Source organism: Tamandua tetradactyla, chromosome 8 (genome assembly GCF_023851605.1).
Source record: "Tamandua tetradactyla isolate mTamTet1 chromosome 8, mTamTet1.pri, whole genome shotgun sequence".
Taxonomy (NCBI): domain Eukaryota; kingdom Metazoa; phylum Chordata; class Mammalia; order Pilosa; family Myrmecophagidae; genus Tamandua; species Tamandua tetradactyla.
In genome coordinates this window covers 103,006,109-103,022,339 of record NC_135334.1, presented here as the reverse complement: position 1 = coordinate 103,022,339, position 16,231 = coordinate 103,006,109, and the positions used below count along the sequence as shown (strand labels likewise).

General features: G+C 41.5%; 1 long non-coding RNA gene across 1 annotated transcript; it reads right to left on the bottom strand.

Annotated features, from left to right (window-relative positions):
- Positions 1-10,467: 10,467 nt before the first annotated feature.
- Positions 10,468-11,261, bottom strand: LOC143643709 (uncharacterized). The gene is made up of 3 exons (XR_013156338.1): positions 11,195-11,261; positions 10,866-11,064; positions 10,468-10,778 (listed from the first exon to the last, which is right to left on the bottom strand). It is a non-coding gene; the product is annotated as an uncharacterized LOC143643709 (long non-coding RNA).
- Between the last annotated feature and the right edge of the window lie 4,970 nt (positions 11,262-16,231).

Genomic DNA, 16,231 nt, shown 5'->3' with positions numbered 1-16,231 from the left:
TATGTTCTTCAGACATTTTTCTTTGGGTTTTATAAACAAAAAGTCTTGAGAAAAACAAAAACACAAACAAAAAAAACACAGAAGGGAAAAATTCATCTGTTCATTTAGCGACTTTGAATGATGCCTGGTAGTTCAAGTATAAAAAAGAATTATCCAGTGTTTATTCACTTATTCATGTGTTTATTTACTCATTTCATAATAATGATGGAGCCCTACCATGCACCAGACATTGTGGATATGACAATGTCTGTGCAGCTTAAACCTTGCCTTTTACACCTTCAAATCAAGTGTGTGTGGTGGATGAGTACATCAGAAGTTGAAATACGTAGTTTATGTGGTGTGTGCTGGGATAGGGGAAGTACAGGGCTTTAAGGGGCACTCACCCAGAGCAAGTATCCCAGAGGATGGAAAAGTGGGAGCTCATAAAAAATGAAGTTAGGGGTAGGAAGGAAGGATATATGGGAAGGAACTTTGACATTTGGTGAGTTTTCCAAGAAGTGTAAAGGTGGTCTGTGTGGCTGGATTGTGAGAGGAATAATAGGATACAGTTGTTACAAGTCCAACCTCTGGACCCAGCCTGCCTGGGTTAGAATCCTTATGGGACTACTTATGACTGGGTGCCATTGGCCAAACTACTTTTCTGTAACTCTACTTCCTCATCTATAAAAGGGAAATGAGGAAAATAATAGTATCTCCTTTATAGTTTGTGGTAAAGAGTGAAATGTGCTTATACACATAACATGCTGGAATCATAACAGGCATGTAGTGAGTGGTATGGAAATGTCAGGTATGGTGAAGTGGGGAGGGATGGACTAGAGGCTTGGAGAAGTGAACAGGTCAATGCCACACACCTGTACTGAGTTCCAACATGGGCCAGCACTGGCAAACCAAGCAGAATCAGAAAGACCATGCATGCTTTTGCCCTCAGGGAATTTGCAGTATTGAATTGCTCCTAAAAACTTAGACTTTGGAGTCAGAGAGATCTGGAATCCAATCTTGTCTCATCTGTATGACCTTGAGCAAATTATTTGCCCTTTTTGAGCATCACTCTTCTCATCTATAAGATGGGCATAATGATACAGGGTTGGGGTGAAGATCGGCTGAGATAATATACACAATGTAAATAGTAAAGAAGACACGGTGCTAGAAAATTGATCACTATTGTGACAGTTGAAATTAAAGAGAAATAACCACAATACAAGGAAGAATATCTTAATAGTAACCAAGTCGATGATGACTTTAATATAGTGGCTACAACCTCTTAAAGGTTCTCATTGCCCTTACAATTAAGATGGGTCTAGCACACTTATGTCATCTCCTGTCTTCCCATACCCACTCTCTTTCTACGTCAGTCACCCTGCTTTGTACATGCACTGCCTACAAGGTTCCATCCCCCAAACCTTCAGATTGCAGCTGAAACATTTACTAGGGGAAGCCTTCCTGACTCCCAGATGCAGTCAAGTTCATGTCCCCCTGTTCTACACTCTCATCACGTCTGGCTAGCCCTTGAAGCCTGGGTTCACATCTTTTTTACTCATTATTATACTCCTGGCACTTAGCAGGTCCCCGTAGTGAGAACCCACTAAATATTTATTAAATGAATGAATAATTGTGAAGGCAGCTGAAGACCGAACTCTTAGAAAGGGAGAAACTGGAACCCATTCCTAAGGTGCTTGCAACCCTCCCAAAGCACAATTTTCAAAGGCACCTCTGCATTTTCTAAGGCAAAACATCATCTGAAACCCTGTTCCTGGGCCCAACAAGCAGTGTAATTGATATGTCACACTGTAAGGAACTGGAAGGATGAATTAAGAGCTTATGTAAATGTTGAAACCTTTGGCAGCATTTGTTTTCCTTGGATTTTGCCATGACTCAATCATGGGAATTTTTCAAAAGAGAAAGAGCTTTTAGAGAATACCTACACCCGATTGTGGAAACCTTAGAAGAACGGAGAGCAGAGGAGAGTCCCTAGGCGAGGGAACCGGGGATTCTGAACAGGTTTTCAAAGGCATCTGGAGACAAGACGTCATGTGAATGTGTTTTGCTGACACAATCTGAAATGCTTTTAACCAGCAAGTTTCCAAGAGGCTTTTAAGTGAAGAGGTTAATGTTGTAGGTTTATAAATAAATGGATGTTTGTGGTGACTTCATTGTGGTTCATGTGACAGGGTGAACTTTGGAGAGAGGATTATGCCTTGCATCAACAGTTTAATTGCTGCTTCTGCCTCTTGGTTGAGTGAGCAAGAGGAGAGAGAAACCTGGATTAGAACTCGGGGACCTTTTTTCTCTAATCTTAGGCTTGCCTCTGATGAGTTGTGTGACCCTGGGCAAAGTATTAACCATTCTCTGCCTTAGTTTTCTCATCTGCCCAGTGAGTTGTAAAAACCTCATCAAAGGGTTGTGAAAATGACTTGTAATAGGAGTTAAAACTCACCAAACACTTAATATGTGTCAGTACTTGTATGAACTCTTTCGGTCTCCACAACCATCTATGAGGTAGGTTACCACTATTACCTCCATTTTATAGGTGGGGAAACTGAGGTATAGAAAGGCTAAACACTTTGCCCAAAAGTCTTACAGTGGTAATGGGTTGGGTCAGGTTTGGACTCAGGTTGTCTGGTTCTGGAGCCGGTTTTAGTTACTGTGACTATACTATACTGCCTTTTTAGGTAGGGGATGAATGTGGACAAAAGGGCCTTCAGCAGAATAAAGTCCAATTGCTTACTGGCTGGTTAGGGTCTTAACAGAGACACCTCAGTGGGAAAAGGGAAGGGTAAAATGGCTGCCAAGGAAAGACATTATGTCTCTTGGTAACTGCTACCTCCAGAAGGTGAGGCTTGCATTTTTATGGTTAGTATTAGGGAAGGAGAGTGCTGAGGTCTTGGGATTTGGAGACAGAGATGGGCTTGAGTCCAGACTTGGCTGCTGTGTTGATGTTTGGCTGTTGGGGTAAATTACTAACCTGAACTGTGTCTTACAGCTCACCGAAAAATGCCACAGTCAAGGTTATAGGATGTCACGTGGATTGCACAAGAAAATAACTGGCAAATGTTGGGAGCTCGAGAAGTTTCTTCCCTCCCTTTTTTATCATGGTCCCAAGAAAAATAATTTAATTGGTGGCAACCATTCCCTGAAACTTGTTAACGATATGTTCTCTGGGTTCTTGGGGTATTCTGCATTTCAGATTGAAAGTGTTTTTCAGGTCAGGGTGATTGATAGTTTTTAGGCTCATTTCCACACTTATACTTGTTTACCAAGGAATATTTTTCCTTGTCCTTTGGCCTGAAGCAGATGACTATTTCCCATGAGCTTTTGGCCTGGTTGGGGGTAAGGGCCCAACCCCATTCCAGTGATGGTAATGGACATGAAACCTGAGACCATTGGATTCCACCCATGTTTCCTGTGCCAGGTTTCTGTGCCAGGTGTTTGAACCCAGAAGGTTTGGTTGTTCAATCAGGAAGCCAGCTGACTGGGTTGGCTGTGACCTTGGATGTGGGACCTGGAAACCTGAAAAGATTTCTTATCAAGGAAGTAGGAAGCCAGCAGAGTCAGCAGGCAAACCCAAGCCAGAGTTTATGAAGGATTCTTGGAGTCAAGGGCCAGAGAGAACAGATGCAAAATCCAGTAGGTTCAGGATGGATGGGGATTTTAAATAAAACATAAAATCTGGATTGGATATGGAGAAGGTCAAGAGATAAGTGAGGAAGGTTCTGGATAGGTTTAGGTAGAAACGTATGACCTGAATTTATGGATAAGGTGGTACGGTTGTGTGAGAGGGTCAGGTGTTTTAAAGATAGAAGATAGAGATGGGCATCAAGTGGTGTTTTAGGCACTGGAAGATGGCTGATAAAACTTGGAATTCCCTGGCCTTGCCAGCCTGGGAGCAAACATTCAAGCCAGTGGGTCTCATTGTAACATTGTAACCTGGCCTGGGTGGTGAAAATAACATTTGTATGTATTAAAAACTTATGGGCCAGGGACTATAAATTTGCAATTTAATTCCTACAGCAAACCTGTAACACTTGAGCCTATTTTTTCCCCATCCTATGGCTGAAGAACCTATTGTTTAGGAACCTATGTTTAGGAGTTACTAACTGTTGGCTAAATAGCCAGGAAAATGGAAAGCTGGACCAGTTATGTCTGACTTAGGCTTCTTTTCAGCATTTTTGCTCAGCTCCTAAACTTCCCACATCCTTTATTTTTTTACTGGAAGTATTCTGGTAGGCTCCTGTGGTTTAATTGAGGACCAGAAAATTTTGCTGGTTGTTGCCTTTTATCCCACTTGAAGGTCTTTAACAAGTAGCTGGTGTCTCTCCTCTCCCTCTGTTGACCTTGGCTACCCGCTCCTAAGGAAGGCTTCCTCCTCCAGTGTTAGAATTTCAAGGCAAAGTATGGTAGGTTGAATTATGTACCCCACAAACCATGTTCTTTATTCATTCCTGCAAATGTGAACCTATTACAAATTGGACCTTCTGAAGAGGTTATTTTTATTTAAGGTGTGGCCATCTGAAACAGGATGGGTCTTAATCAGAGTTACTGAAGTTCTTTATAAGTAGAAGAAATTCAGTAATTGCAAGAGAAAGCCACGGGAAAGAGAAGAAACGAAGTCAAAGGAACTTAGAATAGAAAGGAAAAGACACTGCTTTACGCACTACTGTGTGATAGGAAAGCCAAGGACCCAAGGATGGCAGGCAGCCAATCCCAGAATGCAATCTTCTGGAAGAAATCATTGCCTTGCTGATACCTGGATTTGGATTTTTAGCCTCGAAGCCATGAGCTGATAAATTCCTGTTGTTTAAACCAACCTATTTTGTGGTATTTGGGTTTGCAGCTGGGAAATTAAGACCAAGCACAAGTTTTCTGAGGTTCTACCAGAGTAGTACCATGCAGGATCTATCACAAACATGGCCCACCCATTGATAATAAGTGATATTCTGGGACAGATTGCTGGATCTTTAACTTTCTCCTACTCTTGAATGATGTTCTAGCCCGTTGAGAAGTCTTTTGCTTTGACTCCATCTCCCCCATATTCTACAGCATTTATCCTAGGGCCCTAAATGCAGCCTGTCTGTCCCAATGTCCTCCTCCACATTTTTCTCATGGTCTTGTGGGCTGCATGCAAACAGCATCTCAGGTTCTGCTCTAATGGCCATTTAGAGCTAGTAGGGAAGATTAGATTTCCCTGTACCAAACAGAAAAGTGTGAGCCTTTGTCCATGCTCTCATGTATTGATATTGTCATGACTATCGATTGATAGTATACCAGAAACACCCACTGGGTCAGTCTTGTCCCCATTCCTCTTTCAAATTTAGACCAAATTGAGGGGTCTGAAGACTAGTTTTAGGATGGGCTTAGTTGTAGAAATTGTAGAAGGTGGTCTCTTCTCTTTACCTCATCATTCAATATATATTATTTGAAGTGCCTACTATGTGTCAGGAAATGTTCTGGATACTGGTAACATGAAAGATAGAACCTAGCTTCATAGCCCTTGCAATTTCATGGGATGACTGACATGAGAACAGGTAATTGCCAGGATGATAAGTGCTATCACAGAGGAAGTATAGGGTCTTGGAGGGACTTGTAAATGGAGCATCTAACACTTAATTAGGGATTAGGAAAGACATTCTGAGAGAAATTAACAATTAAACTATATCCACACTTGTGAGTATTAAGGAGCAAAGCTTTCCATGAATTCTATTATTACTACTTGGGAATTTTTCCACTCCAAAAGGAATTGTCATATTCTTGTATAATTTGGGACTGAGTAGAACTATACAACAAATACAGAAAATTCTAATTAAAAAACTCAACACACTAAATAAGAGGAGCTCTTGTCCTATATCTGCTTTACCCTCAGCACTGGGAAGATCCCACCTGGCTATGGTTTAGTTCTTTGAGTCCTAACTGACACTGACCAATAAAGGGAAGTTAAAAGAGGGGGTCACCAAGAGAGAGCAGGACTTGAAACCTTGACATAGAATGAGTGGGTTATATTTTGAAGGGGGATACAGCAAGGCAGAGGCATAGCAAGGAGAAGTATACTATTGTGTCTAGGACACAGTAGGCCTTCATCTTCCTTCTCCTCTTTACACACAAACACATTTACACACATAAACACACACACTCCAGAAGGAATGCCCTAAATGATGACTCAGAGTCATTAACAACATGACCACTTGTGCAGTCCAAAGATTAGACAGCCAAAAGTCAAGAGTCTGTGGTGTTGAAGTGGTACTGGGTGGGAAGCTCTCTCCCCAGAGACTGGGACAGGGTACAACTTGTTTGGGGAGGGTTCAGAGGCTATTTAGACTGTGACTCATAAAGGTCTTAAATGAATAAATAGTTCTCTCTCTGCTGTGACTGTTGACAGAGCTGGTGACAGCTTACCTTTGCAGTTGCCAAGGAGAATCTGTCCCTGATTTTTGACAAGTTCAACTTTCCTAAATAGTCAGGCCCTCTAGAGGGACCACCGTGAGGAAAAGCCTGACCAAATGCAAAGGGTAATGAAGCGCTGTGGGTGATATTTAGAGACATAAAATTAGAAGAGAAAATATCTCCTCCCAGCCAAAGAAGAATCAACATTGGGTTGTGAGGATTGAAGGAAAAGGTTTTCTGATTCTAAGATTGGGGAAATGTTATCTTGGGTCTTCATTTGGCTAACTGGCCATAGACTACCACCTTGTTATTAGTCTTAGAGCTTCAAACTTCTGGTGAGAAGAAAGATCATTCTCTTTCAGGAAACAACTGCATAATTTAGAATTGTTTGGATACCAGTAACAAAAATCCTAACTGATAGTGGCCTAAGTCATAAAGATGTTTGGTTATCACATATAACCAGGAGTCTGGAGGTAGGTAGCTAAGGGGAAGCAGCAACTTGAAAGTGTCATCAAGATGCCAGGCACCTTTCCAATGTTCACATGTAGATATTGGAACCTTTGGCTGCTTGCCTCATGATTTCAAAATGGCTGTCACATCTCCAGATATCACAATAGCATCTAAAGGTAGGAAGGTGGCAGGGGATGGAGGTATGCAATGGTAAAGGAACATTTTCCTGGAATGACTATGCAATCTTATCAAGAAGAAAAAAAATATCCTAGGAGCCTTCCCAGCAAACTTTTATATCTAATTGATACAAACTGGGTGTGTGGCCATCCTTAGCTGCAAGGGAGCCTGGGAATATAAGTATCTGGCCAGTGTTATTGGGACAACCATGGATGACATAGACCAATCATGATTCAACCCTCAAGGGCTGGGTACCTTGCCATCTTGAATACACTGGACATTCTGTTAGCAAGGAATAAGGTTGTTGGGGCAGGTGGATTGTTTTTGCCACATATGCTTAGAAAACTAGTCAAACATTAACTTTTGAAGACCCATCATTTATACAGAATGAAAAATCAGGGTTAGAAATGTGAATTTTCAAAGCAGGAAATCCAAAGACTCTCAGTGTGTGTCAATATAGAATTGCAGAGAAAAACAAGACTGCCAATCTCAGGTCACCCAACATGCCCTTTCCTGTACTTACCCTTCAAGGCCCAGGTCAGTTCACCTGCCTTATTAAGCCTTTCCATCCCTTCCAGGCAGAGCTAGCCAACCCTTTCTCTGTGCTCCCATTGCAATTTATATCCTCCTTGATTACGAGAATCACTACATTGAGATTTAGGGTCAACATTATTCATCATGCCTTACTCTGGCCTTGCCCTGGGCTTAGCGTTTCTCTGCATCAGTTCAGGGGAAACATTCTCCTTCCTCCATCGTCAAAGCCAGCAAAGTGGCATCTCTCTCTGACCTTTTCTCCATTGTCAGATCTCTCTCTTACCATAGACAGGAAAGGTTTTCCATTTTTCGGGACATATGCAATTAGATTGGACCCACTCAATCTAATTGGACCCACCCTGGATAATCCAGGATAATCACCTCATTTCAAAGTCCTTGACTTAATCGCATCTGAAAAAGTCCCATTTGACATGTAAGGTAACACATTCTCAGGTTCTGGGGATTAGGACCTTCAGAGGTTTGGGCAACTGTTATTCCATTATTCTGCCTGCCACAAGGGGAAAGGACAGCAGGATGGGTAGAGAGCTGGGATCTCCCCTTCTTGGCCAGCCCATTGCCCTCTCAGTGGCCCCTGGAGTCGAAGAGTAAAGTATGAGACCTCAATGATCTCTGAGGTCCTTTCTGGCTTTAATAACTGGGTGGAATAGCTGGAAAACTATTTATCTCCCGTCCCTTAGTTCTTGCATCTGTTAAAAAAAGAATTACATATCTCTCTACCTGATAGAATTGTGTTGAAGTTAAAGAATACCATCTGTGAAAACCACGTAGCCCATTGTCTTGTAACATAGTAAGTGTTCAGCAAATGTTAGCTATTTTCATCATGAAAATCAATTCATCTCTAACCATTCTAATATTTTGATTCCATCATCCTATAGCAATGACCTTCAGCAGATAGGATGAGAAGCTTGTTTTTCTGGGTTATTTAGCCATCACATTGAATTTTTTAAAAAAGCTTTAGTCAGTTTACCTTGAAAACAAAGCATGTTTTTGTGACATTGGGGCTAGAGATGTTTGTGGGTTTTTTGAACATCTGGAGAAAGTGGGGATGATGGCAGGTATCATGAGGATGAAGCAGCTGGCAATGGCAGGGGTCTGCTCACACCAGAAGGCAGTGTGCAGGCCCTGGTGTTTATTTAGGAACATAAAAAAGGGCTGAGGCTACGGCTGTGAGACACCTTATGAAACACAAACACTAGGAAAGTTTACCAAATATTAAGCTCGAATTTTATAGCTTCTGGAAGAAGTACTCCATTCCAGATGACAATAAAAACCCGGCCTTCTAAAGGTAAATAGCTCTTCAAATCCCTTTTGGAGAAATCAACCCACAGGAATGTTCAAGGGAGGGGCCATTCCTATTCCAGAGAGACATGTCTTCCTTGCCTTGTTTCTGAGTCGTAGTGGCAGCTTTGAGCTAGAGCTGTCCCTCCCTGGACATGAAGAGTGAGTGGCCTTATGTGCACTTTTGTTCTCTGATTCAGTAATACCAGTTGGGGATTCTACCTAATGTGGAAACTCAAATTGTGGAGAAACCTTACATACAATACCTTATTGCAACTTTATTCATAGAGCCCTAAATAGAAACCATCCTAAATTGTCTGATATTAGAGGAGGGGCTTGGTACACATTGGCACACCCAGATACTGAAGTATAAGGCATCCAATGCCTACAAGGAGCTTTGAGTAACATGAAAACTGCTTATAGCATGTTAGCTGAAAAAGCAAAGATGCAGGATACACATTTGTATATGTTGTCTAATCTCTGTTATTAGGAAATGTAACAAAGGTATTCATGGTTGCTCCCACGTGTTTGCATTATGGGAAAGTGTTTTTTTTCCACCCCCTCTTCTTATTATCCCCCCCCATCTTTTATATCTGAATAAACATTATAATGGTTAAGTACCTTGGGTATGGAGCCAGACGACTGGTGTTTGAACCCTGGCTCCTGCTGGCCCATCACTTAACCTCTTGAATCTCAGCTTTCTCACCTATCACATGGGAATAATAATCATTCCTGCCTTGTAGGATGGCTATGAGCATTAACGAGATAAATCAGGTGAAATCCTTGGCACAGCACCTAGCATGCAGAAAGTGCCCAAGAGATGCCAGCTGCTATTGTTATTTTCAGATTTCAAAATGATCTCAAACAAATCTAAAAACTTTAACAGGAGGGATATATCACCTTGATTTCCTACTTGCAGATCAAAGACATAATTACCCCCAAAGCGTGGCTATTTAACAAACTTTCTTTATTTCTAGTCACCTATGACGCTTTGGGAGGCAGCTAACTAGTTAATGCTATTTGAATAAGAACATTCAGTTCTTCTGTTGGGAGGCAAATCTAAAAGCTCAGCTTTTTCTTCAACTACGAACACCCTCCTGCTCTTCTCCCTTCTCTCAGAGTCAATTCCCATCCCTCAGCAATTTGGGGAGGAATCCCTAGGTACTTATCTTTGTATCCGCCAGTTGTATATCAGTTTGGCTATATATGATGGAAAGCTGACCAGAGGGGCATAAACAAATGTATTAGTGATCTACTGCTGTATAATAAATCGCCACAAAATCAGTCTTTTTAAACAATACTCATTTATTCCTCCCCCAGTATCTATGGGTCAGAAGTCTGAGCCCAGCTTAAGCAGGTCTTATGCTCAGGATTTCACATGGCTGGGCTGTTTTCTTGTCTGGAGGTTTCATTGGGGATGAAAATCCGCTTCCAAGTCCACTCAGGTTGTTGGTAATATTTATTTTCCTCGGTCCTGTAGAACTGAGAGCTCTGGCTTCTTGCTGGCTAGAGAGAAACCTTCAGCTTCTAGAAGCTACCCGCCATTCCTAGAGGCTGCCTGCAGTTCCTTACCACATGGACTTTCCCACCATGGCTGCTTACTTCAGCAGGCCACAGAGAACGTCTCTAGAGTAAGTCTGCTGGTGAGGAGTTGTCTTATATAACATTACACAATCCTGGGAATGATATCCCAACACCATTGCCATATTCTGTTGGCCAGAAATAACTCATGGCTCCTGCCCATACTCAAGGGAAGCGGATTATACAGAGATGTGACCAACAGGAGAGAAGGATCATGGGAGGCCTGACAGTCTGCCTCTTATGGTATGAAGAAAGCAGGGCTCAGGCAGATCAGGGCGATGGGGCCACTCACCTCCTCGGCTTGTTTCACCATCTGAAGATCATCCTTTTGATCTTAAGATGCATGAGGTTCCTCTAGGCATCTAGAAGAAGAAGGGAGAATGGACAAATGACTCAATGCCAGCCAAGTCTGACTCTTTGACATCAGTAAAGCAGATTCCCAGACTTACCATCCATACACATGTCCAATTGCTTCTATTGAGCTGATCCATATTAGCTGGACATGGCTACTGCAAAGGCCATTGGGAATTTTTGTTGTTTGTTTGTTTTAAAACAGGATTCATTGTGATCCCAACAAAATTAGCAATCTCTGCCACAAACATTTTCAATACATGGGCACACGGGCTAAAGCTTCCATTGACAGCTGGCCTATGAATAAGTAACAAAGCTGTATGAGAAAATTAATGAAAAACCCTTTGCATGGTGCCTGGCACATAAAAGCTCCTCAAACAATGTTGCCTCTATTCTTCCTTTCTCCCTTTTTCAGTGTTGTCCCTACCTCTGGGTTTGAATGGTCCAAGTACACCAGAGTTAAGCACCCTGACGAGCAGACAAGTCTGCTTTTGGAGCCTCAGAGGAAAGTTTATGAGAGAGGAATGTAATAGCCCCAGCTGGGCCCATGCCAGGGGCCTAGCAACTGCAGCACCCTTATTTGCTCTGGGGAGGAGCAGCTTGGAAACTTTTTATGAGATTCCAGAAGCAGCAAGGTCATCAGTTTTACTACCATCCCACTTCGTTTGTAAATATAGTCTTTAAATGATAATGTTTGGGTTCCTCCCCAAGAACAAGGCTGATGTTAGTGCCTCTGGATCAGGGGACAATAAAATAAATAAAAAAAGATATTCTGTTCCACTGACTATAAGAATTTCTGAGTAATTTTAGGCTCCAGCAAACAACAACAGCAAATCAGTTAACATTCAGAGAGCTTAATTTCCAGGTTGCCTCTCTGTAAAGACCCCCCGTGTGTGTCTGAGGCAGGTAATCTGATTTGCCAGGTCACAAGAGAAGCAACACGTGTTTATCATCACATGCATTTTCCAGCCAGCTGCAGTGTCTGGAGGAAAGCTCTTGGTTTGGCCTGTTTGCTGTGATAAAGTCAAGGCCTGCGAGGAGGACTGTGTCCTAGCCAAGCTCCGTGTGTTCCTGTAAATCGGAATCACTTTCTCCAGTGATGTCTGGGCCTCTTTCTCTAATTGCTCACTGTACCGTGGCTTTTATTTCAGCTGAATAGTAGGCTGGACCCAGGAACATTTAGCTTCCCTTGTCTGGCCAGCTGCCAGGGTCTGCAGGCCACGGGTACAGAGCTGCGCTATTTTGGGTTCCTTTGCTTTGGTCAGCCACAGGGCGGCAAAGGCAGTAAGCCAGCCTGTGAGAGGAGGGTGAGGAGTGGAGGCTGGAAGTGGCAGAAGGGCAGGAAGATACATTCCGAAAAAGGAGAAAATTCTCTTTTATAGTACAATTCTTGGCACCTGGTAAACTTTGGATGAATAGTTGTTGAACGAACAAATGTGTGGTTTCATTCATTTATTCAATATTTATTGAATGCCTATTATTGGCTAGGTGCCTACATTCTGATGACACAATGGAGAGCTTGACAGACAAGATTTGAATTCACTTGGAAATTAAATTCTGATGGGGGAGGGGATAAAGATAATAAATCAATGAGGAATACAGTTATAGACCACGATAAAATGCCATATGAGGAATAAAAGGCAGGGGGCTGCAGTGGAGGGCGTTGGAGACTGAGAACTACTTTAGATAGGGGAGCCTTCCTAAGGAGATGATAAGAAGGCGAAGCCATGAACCCTCTGGGAATGAGCATTCCTGCAGGGCTAGGAGCGCCTTTCTTGGAAGATGCAAGAGAGTGAAGCCCAGACTCTTCCGCTGAGGGGAGGACTCGTCTTTCTTGAAAACAAGTTGCTTACTGGAAGGTCTATATTCAGAGCAGCTGGCTTTCACTTTTATACTGGGATACCTGGCTGCTAGGCATCTATCCCCTAGGCCAGCAAGCTTCAGGGCTGTTCTCTAACTGAATTGCATAGCCCTAGAGCAATGGCATCTCTCTTTAGGAATTTAGGGGATCTCTCAGCTTGATAATACCTCCCGGTCTGATGACTCTAAAGAGTCTGGTGGGTTCCAGCCTCACCAAGGTACAAAGCATCCAAGGAGCCTAGTTTCTTTTTTTTTTTTTTTTTTTACCTTATCCATACATATGGGCATTTAAGCTACATTAGACATGCAAACCACACTTGTAGCATAAAATGAATGAATACCATTTCTACTAGGTAAATTCCTGGCTTGTCAAAGTCTTGCTCAGCATTGGGGGTGCTTTGGGAACCAGGGAGGTCATTTAGCTTTGAGCCTTAGTGTCCAAAGGATTTCGCAGGGCCTCACAGTGCCCCAAAATTAGGCTAGTTAGACTTCTGACATTATCTAGAATGCACATACAGAATTCAAAGATGTTCTTTATACAGCTTTAAATGTGTGTGCCATTATTGAACCACAATACTGAAATACCCTGTGAATTAATATATTTCACAAATAAAGCAATTAACCTTTGAAGAGCATAAATTTATATTGCATTGCATTTATAAGCATTAAAAGTGTTACAGTTAATTATAAACATTGAACACATATCATAATTTAAAAAATCCTGCTATGGGATATTTGTTTTCTTTAATGTGCCATGACCCTCAAGAAATGGCCTGGATACCTGAATCATCTGGCTGGAGATTTGTGTGGACCCAGATCCTTCATTATACATTTGCAGTGTTTTCTTATTCTCTCTCACATATGGCTAGTAACACTTGCATGTGAATTTTATTCGTTTACCACTCAGAAGAAGTTCTCCTAGCTGAGTCATGGGAAGTCCTCATGTTGGTCAGAGCAAACAGTTTGGACAATGTTATCAGCCCACCCAGGAGGGATTTTCAGCATCATAAGAGGAGTCCTAGATAATGAAGACATGGAATAAAAGCTCTATGAAAATGTAGGAAATGAGAAGCCTAGAGAGTCAATGAGGTGGTGATTGGAAGAATATTGCAAACCATGAGAAGCCTTGACACTTACTGAAGCTCAATGCCAGCTTTATGTCATATGCCTTCTGAAAAATTGTCTAAATGAGTTTTGCAGAATTCCCTTTCATTACTGCTAGTCAAAGCCCTACCTATTCATCAAGGTCCAATTAAACACATCATTCTCGGTGAAGCGTTTTTTGAATGCTGGCTGGAAGCAATGACACCTTTTCCTATTTTTTCATGGTGCACTCAGTCATTCCATTTCTATCTATCTGTTATGAATTGAGTCATGCCCCCCACAAAGATGCTTTCAAGTCCTAACTCCACATCCTGTAGATGTGAACCCATTTGAAAATAGTATCTTGGAAGACGTTTTTAGTTCTGGTGAGCCAAACTGAATATAGGTGGGCTTTAATTCAATATGACTGGAGTCCTTATAATAGGAGAGGAAATTTGGACACAATCAGGAGTGGTAGACAGACAGGGAGAGAGATAGAAGGCCATGCAATGGAAGCAGATATTGAGTTAGGGATTGCCAGCAACCTCAGCCAGAACACTATAGACTGCAGACAAAGCATGATCCTGCTGGCACCTTGATTTTGGACATACAGCTTCCAAAACTGTGAGACAATGCGTTAATAAGTTCCTGTTGTTTAAGTCAACCAGTCTGTCATATTTTATTACAGCAGTCTTAGAAAGCTAAGTTTATCCATCTATTGATATATATAATCATATTATATAAATAATATACATAAATTATCTATCACCTACTATGTATATGATAGGTCTATAAGTACATTATATAAATAATAAACGTATCTATCTGCCCTGTTATTTGCTTTGCTGTCTTCTAGACACTAATATTTATGCTTGTATCCAGTTCACAAAATGACTTACCTGTGCATTTTCTCATAAATTCCCAGAGCAACTCTGTGACATTAAGGATAAGGATGCAGAGGTCCAGAGACCTGACTGACTTCATAAATTGTAACCAAAAGTCAGACAAGGTTATGTGAGATAGCCAAAATTCAGAAGCTGAGGAATGCGAGGTTCCATTAAGCTTAAAGGAGTTAGGCAGAAGGACTTTCATATATCTTGGGATTTTATTACATTCAAAAGTCTATGATATGGGGAGATATTGCTGAATAGGTATAGAGTTTCTGTTCAGGGTCAAGAAAAGTCTTGGGAATGGATGGTGGGGGCAGCACAATATTGTGAATGTAATTAAAACCATCGAAGTGTACACTTACAAATGGTGAAGAGGGGAAATTTTGTATTTTTTATATATGTTGTCACAATTTAAAAAAAGGCCATAACATTGGTTGGAAGAGGCATTTAAGAGCCAAAGAAAAAACATAGTCTAATCAAAAGATCAAACTGGAGTTGCAGACATCTCTGAGGAAATGGAAAATTCAAGGGATATGCATAACTCAAATCCTGGGATGTCAGCCCTGTGAACACGCTCCTTTGAAATTACAAAATCATTGACATAACTACTAAAAATTGGGTTTAGTGTGTGTTTCAGTTTGTAAAGCTGCTGGAATGCACTGTACCAGAAATGGGTTGGTTTTTTCAAAGGAGATTTATTGGGTTACAAATCCATAGTTCTAAGGCCAAATTAAGACATCACAAGGAAGATACCTTGACTCTGAAGAAAGTTCCTCTGTTACATGGGAAGGCACATGGCAACGTCTGCTGCTCCCTTGCTCCTGGGCTCCGTGGCTCTCAGCTTCTGCTTCCAGGGGTTTTCTCTCTGAGTGTCTGTGGGTCCTTGCTGGCTTCTCAGGGGACACCTCTCTGAGCTCTCTGTGTCCTATGGGTCTCCTCTCAGTGCCTCTGGAGTGTCTCTCTCCTTCAAAGGACTCCAGTAAGTGGATTAAAGACCCATCTTGAATGGGCAGGGTCACATCTCAATGGAAACAACCTAATTAAAGTTCCCACACAACAACAGGTCTGCTGCCCCCACAAGACTGAATTATAAGAACACAGGCTTTTCTGGGGTACATAACTGATTCAAATCAGCACAACATGTTACATCAACATCACCAGAATCTCTGATCAGTAGAAACTCCAAGAATACTAAGACAGCAACTCTCCACAATTCTTGGGATGACTTAATAGCTTTCTTAGTTTTTATAAAAGGCATCATAAAGTAGCTGGAATCTCCTGATCTCATGCCCAACTAAATAGCTCTTTGCAAGGTTATTTTAGTTATCAGGGATGATGCTTCTCTCTCTCTTAAGGGTAAGCACTTTACATTCCCTGGAAGTTGTAGATTGTATATGCTACCATTTTAAAATAATCAAAAGCATAATATAAAAAATCATAAAATAAATATATCCATATTAAGAAAGAATCAGATCATATTTGGTATTTCTGTGTACTTATAATGTTTAAAAGGATTTGGCCTGTTAGAGCTAGATTCTTGTAATTTTAGTCTAAAATGTGTAATTGAAAAATTACTGAAGCTTTTGATGTTAAGTGGAAATCAATGTCAACACATTTATAAGCAGAGTTTT